Source organism: Panicum hallii, chromosome 1, assembly GCF_002211085.1.
Source record: "Panicum hallii strain FIL2 chromosome 1, PHallii_v3.1, whole genome shotgun sequence".
Taxonomy (NCBI): Eukaryota; Viridiplantae; Streptophyta; class Magnoliopsida; order Poales; family Poaceae; genus Panicum; species Panicum hallii.
The window spans coordinates 27742259-27759392 of record NC_038042.1 but is presented as its reverse complement, the minus strand read 5'-3'; the positions used below and the strand labels follow the sequence as shown (position 1 = coordinate 27759392).

General features: G+C 49.8%; 1 pseudogene; it reads left to right on the top strand.

Annotated features, from left to right (window-relative positions):
• The first annotated feature begins 531 nt into the window (after positions 1–531).
• Positions 532–16760, top strand: LOC112896652 (annotated as a pseudogene).
• The last annotated feature ends 374 nt before the right edge of the window (positions 16761–17134 follow it).

Below are 17134 nucleotides of genomic sequence, written 5' to 3'. Positions count from 1 at the left end.
GGTTTTAGTGTGGGCCTTGAAGATTCCAATGTTCCCAAGGCTATATTGGAGGAGCCATGGAATTATTTTCAGAAACAATAATCAACCAAAGTTAATTTGTAGAGATGCAGATTGAAAACTAACTGAAGAGTATCCAAAATAATTCTATTGAATTGTGTCTTAATTTTAGTTTGAATTATGTATTCAATTTTAGTTTTAATTATGTATTCTGAATGAATTATTTTGACACCCTAATGATGTATATATATAAGAGAATTTTTCTATATGTGTCTCTGTGTTTCTTCCAACATAGCCTTGTGGAAAGAAGGCTATGGTGAAAGGAGCACACAAACACATTCAGAAATAGTTGTAATTTTGTATTATGAAAGAATTATTTTGATAGTAAGCAATTATTAGATTCTCTTTATTTTTTCCAGATGAGTCAGCAATGGATGTACAACGCCTACCGGCGTTCAAGAGAGTTTATTAATGGTGTGCACGAATTCATCCTGCGGCAGAGAAACACAAGCATGATAGTTTCTTTCGTTGTCCATGCAAATCCGTAAGAACGAAAAGGATTACTCTTCAACAAAAACCATTCACAGTCACTTGTTCCAAAATAGTTTCATATCCAACTACAATGTTTGTACCGAGCATGGAGAAAGAGGGATTATACTGGAGAATGCTGAAGAAGAGGAGGAGGCCATTCCTGAATTTACGGAAGATTATGGTGCCTTCTTTGAAGATACTACAATGGGTGAGCCTGATGGAGATACTGAAGCACAGGTTGCAGAAGATGATCTTGGTCAGATGTTGCATAAAGCAGAGGAAGTCTGCGAAACTAAAAAGGAATCCAGAGATTTAAAGCGTATGTTGGAGGATTATAAAACATTGTTGTACCTAGATTACAACAAGGGCACAAAAGTTGGGTACGACATTGGAATTGTTGCAATGGAGAGCTTTTGTGAAAAAGCAAAATGGTTATTTTAAGAATGAATTGGATGTTAGAATGGACTTCCCGGTTTGTGGGATGCTACTCTTTGCATATCTCATTTACTATTCTATATACGCATACAATTATAACTAATTGTTTCTTTTTTAGTGTTCGAGATAAAAGGAAGGAAATAATTGGTGTGGGGTACTATGTATGATATTACATGCACACTTTAACCATTTTGGGAGGGCTACGATAGAGGATCTAAGAGTATGTACAAACCATTCATAAATATGTTTCTATTTATACTATGGTGGAGAATTGATATATCGAGCTTGATTTTTATAAAATGATAGATGATGCGAATCAAGGATGAAGTTCTTCATGTGCATAGGATCGTGGCCGTGTCGGAGCAGCTCATAGGACTCATTTTGAAGGAGATGATTGATCCTAAAGGCGAGTTCTACCATGATGGCCATACGGTCCATATAGAATCCGCATCGACGTCATGAGGGGCTTAGAACTTGTAGTTGAGACAAAAATGATTGCTCATTACATTAATTTTCAGTGCTTGTAATCGTGACATTTGTATATTTATAAATATTATTATATCTAGATAACTTAATTACATGATTGTTAATGAAATTTAGTTATTTTTATATATTATTTTCACACGAACGCAACTAAATGACGTATAGTAGTGTATAGCTCGGGTACGCGTAGCAATTCTGCAAATATAAATAGTAATAAATAATTAAAATAAAATATGATTTGAAAAAAAGAGGGAAACCCTTAGGTACCGGTTGGTCTTTCCAACCGGTATCCTAGGAGGTCTTAGGCACTAAAATACCCGGTGCGCAGTAGTAAGGGTCTGTTTTCCAGTAGTGTTGCATTTCATTAAGAGAATAAGCAAAATCTTTACAAGATATGCACTCGACCTCACACCAAAGACTCAAAAAGAAAGTTGTGAAAAAGAAAAAATTGACCTACAAAGAATCAACATAAAACTCGCCATTGGGGATGAAGAACAGGAGATCGACCATTCCTGCCAAGATCTACATCATGCCTCCTCAATGACCTCCGTGATGACGCTTGCGGCCGCTGCTGCATTACCCTTAATAAACACCCACTCGTTTTGCTTCAGTCAAATCTTCCATACTACGAGCATGACAAGGGAATCAAAAGCTACTAACTTAAGAAAAAGTTAAGGCAATTTACTGAGCAGAAAGTGATAACGTTGTTCTTATGGTGATCCGTGATAATAAGTAGTACTACTTTACGAAAAAAGAACAATAGGACATCGATCATACATGAAAAGCTCGTCAAGCTGCGCTTACTTTCAACTTTTATTATAACAAACTGGGAATCAATAGTTTGACACATATATTATGTACATATGGCCTAGTCAAACTAATAGCTTATAATTTGCCCAACACAGAAACAATCTTTTTCCTCTAGTATATCTGCAGGCGGCTAATGCACCTGCTGAGAAGAAACGCGGCATGACACATTCCCGGAAGAAATTTTCCTGCAGAACCGCATAGCAACTTGCCTGCAGGCATCACATCTAATAAGGCAGGCCAGCCATGGATATCTCCCTATAATATAATCTCCTCTCCTACGCTTGGTATCACAAGCACTAAAGCAACCAGCCATATAACTATACTTTCCAGGTTACCAAAGCACCCCAGCAGCTTATCGTTTCCTTTAGTTTGAGTTGAGTAAAGTGGAACACCACCAAAACGGCCTTTCGCGTCTTCCTCCTTGCGGCAGCCCTGCTATCTTTGACATGCTTTCATGCCACCGCCTCTGATCCAAGCCTTCTCCAGGACTTCTGCGTCATCGATAAGATGTCTAAAGGTATGTCTTTCATCACTTTAATTCTATATACACAGGGTGTCCTGTGTGCATCTTATAAGTTTTGTAGCTGCCAACAACCATACAACATGTGTCCAACTTATGATTTTGTTGATGCAGTGCGTGTCTAATGGGTTCCCATGCAAGGATGCAAAGGATGTTGTGGCTGAAGATTTCTTCTTCTTGGGCCTGCACTTGGCTGGCAACACAACAAACAAGTAAGGCTCCACTGTCACACCAGTGAACGTTGCTCAGATTGCTGGGCTGAACACCATGGGCATCTCTCTTGCTCGCATCGACTACGCACCATATGGTCTGAATCCACCTCACACACATCCACGTGGAACTGAGATCCTAACCGTGCTTGAGGGCTCCCTCTACGTAGGCTTTGTGACATCGAACCCGGGCAACAAGCTGTTCACAAAGGTTCTTAACAAAGGAGATATCACTACACCAAAACACCTCAATTTCGTCGGCCGCATTTATTTTCGTCGGCCCAAGTCAAGCCGACGAAAACAACTAAATTATTTCGTCGGCCTTCCCAAACCGACGAAATTACGCTTATTTTCGTCGGCCTGGAAACAGCCGACGAAATAAAGGAAATATTTTCGTCGGCTTAACCTAAGCCGACGAAATTAATAATAATTTCGTCAGCCTAATTTGGCCGACGAAAATATAGTTAGCCTAATATAAATAGCTATCACGTTGCACGCGTTTTCTTTATCCCCGTGCCGCCCCAACCCCCGCGTGGCCCCTGTGCCCACGCCGCCCCGCCCCCGAGCCGCCGGCGCGCCGCCCCCGCACCGCGCCGCCGGCCCGACGCCCCCGCGCCGCCCCGCCCCTGAGCCGCCGCCACAGCGCGCCTACCGCGCCGCCCCCGAGCGGCCCCCGCGCTGCCGACCTCGCCTCATCTCCACTCCCACCGCCTCGCTCTTCCTCCTCCCCAACCCACCACCCTCTCCGCCCAAGCTGCCACCCCACCTGCGCAAGGCCGGGGCTGGGCATCTCCAGCAGCTCCATGTCGCCTCCTGCTGCAACAATTCCGCTCCGGCCGCAGGAACCAGTGGAGGAAGCGCTACCGGCGCGATGTGTCGGTGTTTAACCGGCTGCCAACCGAGGGATATACCCAAGGTGGTAAGTTTTGGGTGAGGACACGCCGAGATCAGAAACTCGAAGGTGCAAGGAACACAAAGCTTAGACAGGTTCGGGCCGCAAGATGCGTAACACCCTACGTCCTGCATGGTGGTTTGTATTGACTTTGGTGTAGAATGACCTAGAAATCGTGTTTTGAGCGGGGTCCCTGACCTCCCTTATATATCCGAGAGGCCAGAGTTACAAAGATGCTAACCAACACCCGCTGAGGGATCATACCGGAACATATCTCGAGTAGATCCCCTCCATGTCGGCTAGCTCTATCTCCTATTTAAACAGAATAAATAGGACATAAACAAGATGAATAAGAGATAAGACGGACTTAATCTCTTAAACCTCCTTAAACTACGTTAGGTACCCAGTCCCGTGGCCCCGGGTCTGACAAGCCCCCGAGCTCTCGTAGCTGAGTACTGCAGGCTTATCAAGTACTTTCGAAGCAGTCTTCGACTTCTTCTGAAGCTTCGCCTTGAAGTCCTTCTTCGAGTACTTGCTTGTCTGCATCGAAGCTATGAGGTGCTCATGCCCCGAATTCTTATTTTTAATCATGGCGTGCGATTTGAAAAATCGCACTCCATATGGAGTAGCCCCCGAGGCTTAGGTTGAATCGAAGAATCAGGCTGAGGGTCCCATTTGTCTGTAATCCTCCTTATCCGTCAAAGAAATTTGAAAAATAAGTAGTCAATGCCACGCACCCCGCAGCCCTCGAGCCTTAAATCCAAATCCCACAAATATGGAGATAAGGATCTAAAAACCGTGGCATGCAGGTTAAAAATGATGACTTGAAAAATTACCAAAATGATGATACAATTGATGGAAACTAGATCATCGACCCGAAAAATCCCTTTTTTCGGGCTAACTAGCCCTGAAAAAATGATTAATTGAATATTTAATCCAAACAGTCCACCAAATGACCACTCATCTTCAGAATATTCCAAAAAACGACCCTTGAACTTCAGAACAGTAACTTTTCCCCACCCCGCTGGTTATTTAACCCCGCGACAACAGTGGGAAAAAACTGTGCTTTCAATCTGCATTTTGCCAAAAACCGCCAGAATCCCCAAACAGAGCCAAACGCCGCCGCCACTTCTCCAAAAAATCCCCCCATCCAACCTCCCCGCCCTTCTCCCCGCAGCCCCCGAGCATCTCGTGGCCAGCAAATCGGAGATGGCACCCAAGAAGGTGGAGATCGAGGGGAAGAAGAAAGAGGCGCAGCCATCGACCGCGGAGTGGACACACACTAAGTGCTCCCTCAACCATCTTAAGAACCTAGTTTCCGAGGGGTTGCTGCAAGAAAAGAGTCTTGTCAACTGGCGCCCCTCGTACCGTGAACCGTTCCCCATGGAAAATGTTGACGAAATCGTCACATTTCTCCACTTTGCCGAACGGGGATTGGCCCTCCCCTCTTGTTCCTTCTTCCGAGGCCTTCTGTTTTACTACGGGCTTGAGCTTCATCATCTCAACCCTAATTCGATTTGCCACATGGCAATCTTCATCTATTACTGCGAGGCTTTCCTTGGAATCAAACCCCACTGGGATCTTTTCCACTTTCTCTTCCGCCTCAAACCACAGCCCACCTCCAAGAACCTTTCCGTTGTGGGGGGCGCCGGCATCCAACTGCGTCAGCAGGCCGGCGACAAATATCTCACATACAAATTCCCCTCCAACCTTCCTGGATGAAAAAACCATTGGTTTTACATCGAGAACCACGCTCCCCACCTCCCGACGAAGTCAAACAGGCCACCTATAGTGAGGGGAGAGTGGAATCTCGAACCCTCCGGCGGGGAGATGGATCAAGTCAGGGAGCTGCTGGATGTCATAGAGGCGCAAAAGAAGAAGGGAGTGACCAGCGCCTCCGTCATGTTAGCCTTTTACAAACGCCGTGTCCAACCAATCCAGCAGCACCATCGCTTGGGATTCGAGTACACCGGCCCCGCTGATCCCTCTCGCATGTGCGCAGAGGAGTTGTCCGACGAAGCCGCGCTCCATCGAGTTCAGCGGGTGCTACTGGACGTGGACGCCGTGCCGTACGTGCCCACGTTGTTCTCCGCACGAAATCCGCCCAAACCAGTAAGTACTCGACTTCTTTCTGCTGAAAGCAACCTCTGTTACTCCGTTACTTAACTGAAGAACCTTCTGCAGGGACACACGGAGCTGTACCGCAGCTACCCGCCGCGACCTGACACCCCCCGACCAGACCACCTCCTCCCCTCTGCCGCCGTTGAAGCCAGGAGGGCCCGACTTACTGCAGCTCAACGCAGCATCGAGTCCACCGAGGGCGTGAGCTCGCAAGCGGAGGAGGGAGCCGAAGGAGAAGCGCGCCGGGAAAACTCCTCCGAGCAAAGCGTGGAGTTGACCGGCGCGTTGCCGCTGGTGCCGCAAGGCCATCGACTGGTGCGCAAACGCAAGGTGCAGGAACTCGAATCCACCGGGTAAGAGCCTACTTGTTTGTTGTAATGTGTTACCTTAATGCTGAGTTGTACTTATAACATCCACCTGTAGTCCTTCCGCATCCTCCGCCCGGGCCGAGCCCGAAGGAGAAAGGGTGAGCCCGGCGACCGCCGCCGCTGTCACCATCGCCGTGGCGGGGATCGCGCCACAAGCCGGTGAAACCCCGCCACCGGCAACGGAGACGCCGCGTCAGGCTGTGCGGATGAAGAGAGCCATTAAGAAAAAATCTGTACTGTAAGTCTGCCTCTTGTTGCACTGCAAATGATTTGATCTTTCGGCTTATGTGTTGACTAACTTCGACTTCATTAGTGCTACAAGTGCCGCGGACCTCCAGCTGACGCCAACTTTGACTGCCCCAGCCCCCGGGTCCTCGACCCGGGAGGAATCATCAAGTGCTGGGCCAGTCGCCGCTGCGTCAGCCCCCGAGGCATCGGCCCCCGAAGGGTCGACGCCCACGGAGCCAGCCCCCGGGGCCGACACCGCGCTGCCCGACCTGCCGCCTCCCGAGATCCAACAAGTCGAGGCTGGGGCCGGTGGCGAGAAACAGGACGAGGCCCCTGGCGCCGCTCCAACAGATGGCGCAGGTGAGCGTCTGACCACCCCGGATAGCTACCGGGATCCGCATGCTATGTGCTGAGAACATTTGTGATTGCAGGCGCCCAGCAGCTGACTACTGAAGAAGCCGTGGGAACCTCCGGGAGACCCGATGAGCTGCTGCTGGCCGGATCGGGTAGTCAGGAAGCCGTTGCCACCGACCTGGCAGACGACCCGCTACTGACGGATGACAATGTCGATATCCTCAAGAAGGCGCATGACTTTACCATGGTAAGACCTGAGAGTATTTTCTGCCAGTAGCTACATCGAGTTGCTAATCTGGCTTTTCCCTTTTTATGCAGAGTGTGATCGCCCACTCCCAGAAGCAGGCAGAGGAATTGAAGACCCTTGCCCGCGACCGTAAGGAACTCGATGCCCTGAGGAAGCGCCTTGACGACGAGAAGACGGAGAATGTACATCTTGAGAAAGCCAACGCCGAGCTCCAGCAACAACTCGAGGAACAGAAGAAGGAGCTTGAGGCGCATAAGGAGCAGCTCAAGGAGCAAAAGAAGGCGCACCAAGGTAAACCTTTGCTTCCCTCGGGTATTTTGCTCTGTATGACTCACCCTGGGTTCTGAAAAGCTTTCCGCCACAGAGCTTAGGAGAAACTTAATCAGTAAAGAAGAGCTACTTACTGACGTGAAGAACCTGCTCTATCACCGTACAGATGACGTCGAGAGGCTGCAGAAGGTGATCGGCGACACTAAGCAACAGTTCGTCGACAGCCTTCAGCGAATCAAGACGCTGGGCGAAGAACTCGAGAGCATCAGGGGGGCCGCCCGGGAGCTGGTGGACGTGGTGGACCCACCAGAAGAAGGCGAAGCGATCCCCCGGCCCCTGCTAGAGCGTCTCCGTGAGGCCCCGAAGAAGGTGATGAAGTTCCTTTCCGAGGCGCCCGTCACGTGCGTCAACAATGCCCTCGCAATCGTGAAGTCCTTCCTGCCGAGCGCGAAGCTGGAGATATTTGCTCAAGGCATGGCGGCGGACTGCACCGAGGAGCAATTTGACAGATACCTCCTAGAGTCCCAACCTATATCAGAACACATAGTTCAAAGTATAATGCAGGATTAGGGTACTGAAGACAAGTATTCACTTCCTTGTATATATGGTTTCTTTTGATGTCTCTACTTGTGTATGTGCCTGTGCTGAATTGATATCCAAGCTTACAAGGCGTAAGTAGTAGACACTACCCTGGGTACAACGACCCTGAAGGTAGCCGTAGCTCCATGTAGGAACTTATCTAACAAGTTGCCTACAACCCGAACTCGTGGGTCTAAAACTGTTAGAAAAGAACGCGAGCATCGTCGCACAATTGCCAGGCTTTAAGGCAAAACTACCCCGAGTGCATCGACTCTGGACGTAGTCGGGGTTGCTCCTCGTAGGAGCACGCTCCGCAAGTTAGGTAGGACCCAGACGGATGGATCGGACTTGCTAGGAGCGAGCGCGGGCGTCGCCGCGAGTATGCCATGTTCGTGGCAGGGACAAGACTACTCTGGGTGCAACCACGTAGGATGTAGTCGAGGCAGCTCCTCGCATGAGCTTATCCAACAAACTGGGAATAAACCAGTCGAACGGGTCGACTATGTTGGAAAAACGCGACTGCTGTCTCGTGCGACCATCCAAGGTCGCGGCAGAACTTGATATGTGGAGGAGTTAGACGGAGTCGAGGGTTCCGTCAGGAACTGAAATCAAAAGGGGAAGAACGTGGCCGTAGCCCCCGCAACATTCACGACGAGAAGTCGATTTATATATAAGTGTTTGCGCGTGACCATGGCCATCATGCAGGTAAGAAGGAATGTACAACCCGAGGTATGTGGCTCATAGCCTCCAAATTGATTCGGGGAAAAGAAATCTTCTAAGCCCCCGGGGATTCAGCGATCACCAGGCCTCGTCTTAAGGGTAGAACTTGCGCAGGTTCTGAATGTTCCAGGAGTTCGGGACATCCTGACCCTCAGGATATTGTAGTTGATAAGACCCTGGCCTTGTAACCTGCTTGACGACGAATGGGCCCTCCCACCTTGAGTTGAGCTTGTGTAGGCCAGATTCGTCCTGAATACGACGCAAGACCAAATCACCAACACTGAATGACCGCTCCCTGACGTTGCAATCATGAAATCGTCGGATCCCCTGCAGGTACCGAGCTGACTGAACAAGAGCGGTGCAGCGAGCTTCCTCCATAGAATCGAGCTCTAACTGCGGTGCCTCGTCCGCCTCGCCTTCATTGTACATTTCGACCCTTGGAGACTTCCACATGATATCAGCTGGTAGAATAGCTTCAGATCCATATACAAGGAAGAAAGGTGTTTGTCCTGTGGCTTTGGACGGCTGAGTCCGAAGCCCCCAGACGACATGTGGCAGCTCATGCACCCATTTGCCTCCCTTCTTGCTGTTTTCATCATAAAGTCTCTTCTTGAGGCCGTCAATTATCAAGCCGTTCATCCTTTCGACTTGTCCATTGGCCCTTGGGTGTGCAACCGAGACATATTTAACTTCGATGCAAGCGTTCTCGCAGAACTTCCAGAACTGGTTTGCCATGAAGTTTGATCCCAAGTCCGTGATGATGGTGTTGGGGAAGCCGAAATGATGCAAAATATCTGAAATGAAGTCGACGACCCGATCTGGCGTGAGCTTGGCTATTGGCTTGTACTCGATCCACTTAGTAAACTTGTCGATAGCCACCAGAACATGGGTGAAACCGCCTGGCGCCGTCGTGAAGGGCCCAATCATGTCGAGACTCCAACAAGCAAAAGGCCAAGATGGCGGTATAGTGATGAGGCTATGAGCTGGAACATGAGTCTGTTTGCCAAAGAATTGACAATTTTGGCACCTGCGCACGAGATCCTCTGCGTCGGTCACTGCAGTGGGCCACCAGAAACCGGCCCTGTATGCTTTCCCCACCAGCGTTCTTGAAGCTGCATGATTTCCGCAGACGCCCTCGTGGATCTCCCGCAGTATGTCAAAACCATCTTCCTTTGTGACGCACTTCATGAGAACTCATGACCGAGCGCCACGCCGATAGAGTTTGCCGTCGACCAGGATGAAGCCCTTGCTTCTTCGCAAGACGCGTGCCGCTTCCGTGCTCTTGGCGTCGATTCCCGCTGGTAGCTGTTGATCTCGAATGAGGTCGATAAAAGCCTCTCGCCAGTCCTCCCCCAGCACCATAACCTCTCGATCGGGTTGTTGGGGACCCACGTCGATGGTTACCTGCGGAGAAGACTTGATGGATGGCTGCTTGAGCTCCTGGACGAAGACTCCCGGCGGGACCTAAGCATGCATGGACCCCAGTTTGGACAGGATATCCACGCCAACATTGTGCTCCCGCAATACATGGTGAACCTCCAAGCCGGAGAAATTGCTTTCCAACTTGCGCACTTCCTGTACATAAGCATCCATCGTCTCCTTGTTGCAGTCCCATTCCTTGTTGACCTGCTGAACAACAAGAAGAGAATTGCCATATACGAGTAGTCGCTTGATCCCTAGTGATATTGCCAAACGATGGCCGTGAAGCAAGGCTTCATACTCGGCTTCACTGTTGGATACTGCCCACAGGATCTGAAGGACATATTTCAATTGTTCACCTCGTGGAGAAATAAGCAGAACACCAGCGCCGCCGCCGTCAAGCTTGAGGGACCCATCAAAATACATGGTCCAGTGCTCTAGCTTGTCCACTGGGGTTGGGACTTGATTCTCTCTCCATTCAGCCATGAAGTCGACTAGAGCCTGTGACTTGATTGCAGTGCGTGGCTTGAAGTCGATTGACAAAGCCCCCAGTTCCACTGCCCAATTGGATATGCGCCCCGTGGCATCTTGATTATGAAGAATATCCCCCAACGGGAAATCCGTGATCACAGTAATCTTGTACTCGTCGAAGTAATGGCGTAGCTTTCTTGATGTGATTAGGATTGCGTATAAAATTTTTTGAACAACTGGATACCGTACCTTGGATTCGGAGAGGACCTTGCTGACGAAGTAGACAGGCCTCTGCACTCCAAACGCATGGCCTTCCTCGCCTCGCTCGACTACAATAGCATTGCTGACAACATGAGTTGTTGCCGCGATGTAAAGTAGTAGATCCTCCCCTGGCAATGGTGCTGTAAGGATCGGAGGCGACTGAAGATGATGTTTCAGATCCTGCAAGGCCCGCTCGGCCTCCTCCATCCATTGGAACTTATCCTGGCGTTTCGGGAGCTTGAAGAAAGGTAGTCCTCTCTCCCCGAGATGGGAGATGAACCTGTTCAGGGCAGCCATACAACCTGTTAACTTCTGCACATCCTTGATTGTGGCCGGAGCCTCCATATCAGTGATGGCCGTGATCTTTACAGGGTTGACTTCAATGCCCCGGTTGCTGACGATGAACCCGAGCAATTTCCCTAAAGGTACTCCAAAGACGCACTTGGTGGGATTGAGTTTCCACCGAAATCTGCGCAGACTGCTAAATGTTTCCTCCAAATCTGCAATTAAGTCGCTGGATGCCCTGGTCTTGATGACGACGTCGTCCACATAAGCTTCAACATTCCGGTGCAGCTGATCCGCGAAACACATCTGGATCGCACGCTGATAGGTTGCTCCTGCATTCTTCAACCCGAAGGACATTGTTCTGTAGGCGTAAGTCCCGTACGGGGTGATGAATGCAGTCTTGATTTGGTCCTCCTCCTTAAGCGCGATCTGATGATAACCTGAGTAGCAATCAAGAAAATAGAGAAGGACACAACCAGCCATCGAATCGACAACTTGGTCAATGCGCGGCAGCCCAAAATGGTCTTTTGGACAGTGCTTGTTGAGATCAGTGTAGTCGACACACATTCTCCATTCATTGTTCTTTTTCTTTACAAGAACAGGATTTGCTACCCACTCTGGATGGATTACTTCTTTAATGAATCCAGCCGCGAGAAGTTTAGCGATCTCCCGTTTAATGGCCTCACGCTTGTCATGGTCAAACCTTCGCAGGCGTTGCTTTTTAGGCGTAGCCTTCGGGTGTACATTCAAAGCATGCTCGATCAACTCCCTGGGCACCCCTGGCATATCCGCTGGTTTCCATGCGAATATGTCTCGATTAGCCCGAAGGAAGCTGACGAGCGCGAGTTCCTATTTGTCACCTAAGCCCGCACCGATAACAACGGTCTTAGATGAATCTCCCTCCTGAAGCTGGATCGTCTTGAGGGCCACATCATCAGTCGACTGGATGCTCGCCTTGCTGGCCTTCTTGGAAGGAATCTCTAGCCCGGACTGGGAAAGCTGCTGCGCGGCCGCAAGTACTTCTCCCGAAGCATCTGGCACACGAGTAGTCGAAGCGTATTGGATCGCCTCCTGATTTCAGTCGTATGGCTTCTTCAAGTCGCCACGGAGGGTGAGTACTCCACTGAGTCCTGGCATCTTAAGAAGCAGATAGACGTAATGCGGCACTGCCATGAACTTGGCAAGTGCCGGACGACCCAATATGGCATGATAAGAAGATTCGAAGTTAGCCACTTCGAATTTGATGAACTCGGTACGATAGTTCTCCCGCGTGCCGAAGGTGACTGGGAGGACCACCGTACCCAGCGGGTGTGCCGCGTTACCTGGGACGATGCCGTAAAAGGGGGACTTGCTGGGAACCAGCATGTCCTTGAAATCCAAGCCCATTTTCTTCAAAGTGCTGATGAAGATGAGATTGAGCCCACTCCCGCCATCGATGAGGACCTTGGTGAGCTTGACCTCCGCCACCACAGGATCCAGGACCAAGGGGAACTTACCGGGCTCCGAAAATCTCGTCCACTGGTTGTCGCGGGAGAACAAGATGGGGACCTCCGACCAACGGAGTGGTCGTGGTACCACCGGCTCGATGGACAAAATCTCCCAGAGAAGCAGCTTCTGGTCCCGCCTGGAACCAAAATCCTCGTCTCCCCCAAAGATGACATTGACAACCTTCGAAGCGTCTTGAAACTTCGGGTTGTGCCCATGATCCTCTTGATCATCATCCTCGGGTTCTTTGTCAGCAGGCTTCTTGTTCTTCTTTCCGCCACCGGAGTTGTTGAACGTCCTCCGAAGGTGGTAGCAGTCGATGGCGGCGTGGCTGGCGCCCGGATGCCATGGGCACTTCTTCTGCAGGAGCTTCTCGAACTCCTCCTGCGTCGTCGACTTCTTGCCCCGTGAAGGACGATCGATGGCCGCGATGACATCATCTGGCTTTCGCTTCCGGGGTGGACCCGAAAAGTCCCACGGGCCTTTGTCGCTGCAGTTGTCGTTTGGGCGTCGCAGATTGCTATCTTGACGCCGCGGAAACCGCTCCCGCATCTTCTCCTCCTGTTCGGACCAATCGTGCATCATATCACGAAGGCCCGCAACAGTCTTCGGCCTGTTCCGCCCGAAATCCTTGTAGATGCCCGGGTCGGTGATGCCATTGTAGAAACAGTCGATGATGTCGTCCTCCGAGATGTTGGCGATGGTGTCGCGAACGTCGAAGAAATGACGTGTGTAGGACCGCAGAAGCTCATTACGTTCCTGCTTACACTGAGCAAGATCGTGACGAGTACCTGCACGAGCAATCGCTCCCTGAAAGTTGTCGATGAAGACCTTCTTGAGGCGCTCCTAGGAGTCGATTGAGTTGTTGTTGAGGCTTTCCAACCAAGTAAGCGGCGCAGGATCCAAAGCCATCGGGAAGTAGACGACTTTGGTGATATTTGAACCCCCTGCGACCTCAATGGCCGTGGAGTAGCAACGGAGCCACTGCTGAGGAGCTTGCTTGCCGTCGTACTTGGTGATGCCGATCGGTTTGAAGCCCTCTGGGTACTTGTATCTGCTAAAACGAGCAGAGAAAGTAGGGAATCGATCGCTACAGTCAATACCTTCAGTTTCAACTTCTTCGCGGACCTTGCGCCTGGAGGAGATCACGGTCCGCGCGTCGGGACCTTCATTGATGTGCTGGCGCAGGTCCTCCGGAGAAGGTCGATGATTGGCCTGGCGCGGATGACCCCCTTGCAGTGGCTGCTGCCTCCCGCCAGGGGCCTGGCTCCCGCGGGCATTGTCGTTGCTGAGCTGGTGTCGAGGACGGCCGCCAGCCGTTCGGCTGTGAGCCTGACTTCGACTCTCACCCATGCGCTCCTCCCTGATGGTGGACGCCGGGTTGTGTTGATCCAGCTGGATCCAAGCGCTCTGCGCGTAGAGAAGTGCTTGACGTAGCTCCGGATCGTGGCTGCGCTCGAGGATGGCCGTCACCCTGGCGATGTTGGCCACCGGAGTCCTGAAACCCCGTTCGCTTATGGCGGCGAACTCAGGGTCAAGCTCGCGATGCATAGATCGCCTTCGCTCGTTGGCCCTCCTCCGCCGGATTGTGCGGGCCCTGTTCCTGGCCCTCCGCGCCTCACGATCAGCGTCGTTCTCATCGCCGGCGTTGGCCGTGATCTCATCTTTGGAGATCACTTCAGAGTTAACGATGGGAAGGTCCCCATCATCCTCGCCTTCTTCGGCCATCAGCACCTGGCGGGAGAAAAGCTCATGAGAGCTTTCGTTGACTAGTTCAGTCGACCCCTCCGCCGCGGTGGCCAATGGCCTGCCCTCTTGAAAAGGCAAGGGCTCAAGGTGAGCCACAAGTCGACCCTCTGCCTCGAATAGATCGGGGAGCCTCATGCACTTCCAATGCACAATGCGCCCCTCCGGCAAAGAGGTGATCACCAGATCACCCGGGACCAGAACAACCCGAAGCCCCCCGACACGCGGTGGCTTCAGGCTTTCCGTCCTGGAGCAACAAGTCCAGGTCCTTCTCTATCATGGAGAGGGACCCAGAGGCGTTGGCCTCCTGCAGATCAGTGGCCGGTTTGCATGAGCCGAGTTGAGATCGGCCATGCGGATCCCTAGATTGGAACAAGTCCAAACCAGGGGAAGTTGTCGCAACACCAGAAGAAGTCGAGCCTGGGGCAGACTCCATCTCGATCTGAGCTGCGGAGGTATGGAGCGGCAAGTTGTCGAGCTCGTCGACGAACTTGTCAAGGTCGCTGCAAGGATCCACAGCGAAGGTTTTCGGCCTCATGTCGATGAGGAACGCTGAAAGTTGCCCACACCATCTGCGATGCAGACCCAAGAGCCAAAAACGAATGTCGTACTCTGAGAGGGAACTGACCTGATGAAGTTGAAAGATGCCATCGAGCTCGCCGGTGGATCTTCGACGCGCTCCCCTACCTAGCGCGCCAGCTGTCGGTGTTTAACCGGCTGCCCACCGAGGGATATACCCAAGGTGGTAAGTTTTGGGTGAGGACACGCCGAGATCAGAAACTCGAAGGTGCAAGGAACACAAAGCTTAGACAGGTTCGGGCCGCAAGATGCGTAACACCCTACGTCCTGTATGGTGGTTTGTATTGCCTTTGGTGTAGAATGACCTAAAAATCGTATTTTGAGCGGGGTCCCTGACCTCCCTTATATATCCGAGAGGCCAGAGTTACAAAGATGCTAACCAACACCCGCTGAGGGATCATACCGGAACATATCTCGAGTAGATCCCCTCCATGTCGGTTAACTCTATCTCCTATTTAAACGGAATAAATAAGAGATAAACAAGATGAATAAGAGATAAGACGGACTTAATCTCTTAAACCTCCTTAAACTACGTTAGGTACCCAGTCCCGTGGCCCCGGGTCTGACACGAAGGATTGGCGGTTCTTCTTGGCATGGTAATTCGATTATGCGCTCAGTGCGTCTTATGCTATGCCTGCAGCTGCTACTGGTATTTATGCAATGCTACATCTTCAAACTGTATTTTTGCAATGCTGCAGGTATTTGATGTCGCTTGATAAGAATCCGATTGCAACTAAGGCGGTCACTTCTGCTATGCTAACTCTGGCCGGGACCTCATCTGCCAAGTACATTTGCAGCATTTGGCTTCAGTCTGATGCAATGCAGCATGGATTTCGTAGTGACTTTCAGGCAGCCTAGTACGTCTATGTTTCTGTTTGTTTTGTAGACCACAAAACTGTCTTATATTGATCCTGTGTATGTGATTTTTTTTTAACATATCTATAACTTATTCCAGGGCTTCTGCGATATTTGTGGAAGTGTATGAACCTACTAAAAGAAAACTATTGGAGACTCTTCCTGAAAATTTGAGTGCTGTTGCCCATTTTGTAAGTTAGTACAGATTTAGCCTTCTGTCGTGCTACCAGATTTCTTAAAACAATGCTTGTTGGATGGCTTTGCTGTCTATACATGTACCTTTTCATTTCACCTGCAAACATATCCATGGCATCTTATAAGGCTTGCTGATTGGATCCAACCGAAAGAGTTCAACATATCTAGCTTGAGAATACTGCTGTTTTTTTAAACAGGATCCCATTATTTTCGTCGGCCAGATGGCCGACGGAAATACTGTAGCGTGACCAGTATTTTCGTCGGCCAGGTGGCCGACGAAAATATTACCATTGTTTTCGTCGGCCAGGGAGGCCGACGAAAATGCGAACATATTTTCGTTGGCCGTGCTGGCCGACGAAAATAGCTTTATTTTCGTCGGTTGCCGATGAAAATAAAACTATTTTTATCTACTTTATTCCGTCGGCCTAATTTCGTCGGCCGACCGATGAAAATAGCTATTTTTGATGGCTTTCGGGCTATTTTCGATGTATTTGTGTTCCCTCAAGGGTTGATCCATTTCCAATTCAACTACGGAACTAAAAATGCAGTGGTCCTTGCAGCATTGAGCAGCCAAAACCCCGGGGTGATAACCGTGGCAAATGCTGTATTCGGGTCAAAGCTGTCCATCACAGATGATATCCTTGCCAAGGCATTCCAAGTCGACAAGATGACTGTGGATCGAATCCAAGCTCAGTTTTAGGCAACATGTAATCATGTTTGTTAATTAACTAAGAGTTGTGATTCTTTTATTCTTAGTTTATGTTATAATCATTATTTAAATTAAATGTGTGTTGCATACAATTATTCATCACTGTAGTTTTGGAAGAAATGAAATATCTCAATTCATGAAAATTCCAGCAATTTTCCCACTAATTTCGATGTGATCATTATCAGTAAAAAACTGTGCTATCTATTACTTATTCCACCAAAATTTATCTTCTGTTGTATCACAAACCGGAATGAATTTTATCATATATATAGTATTCTAGAAAATATAGTCTACCTTTTGATACACAATTATTTAGAAAATAGAAACGTCTTCCAGCCTCTGAAGTTTCCACACAGTGCTTAGTT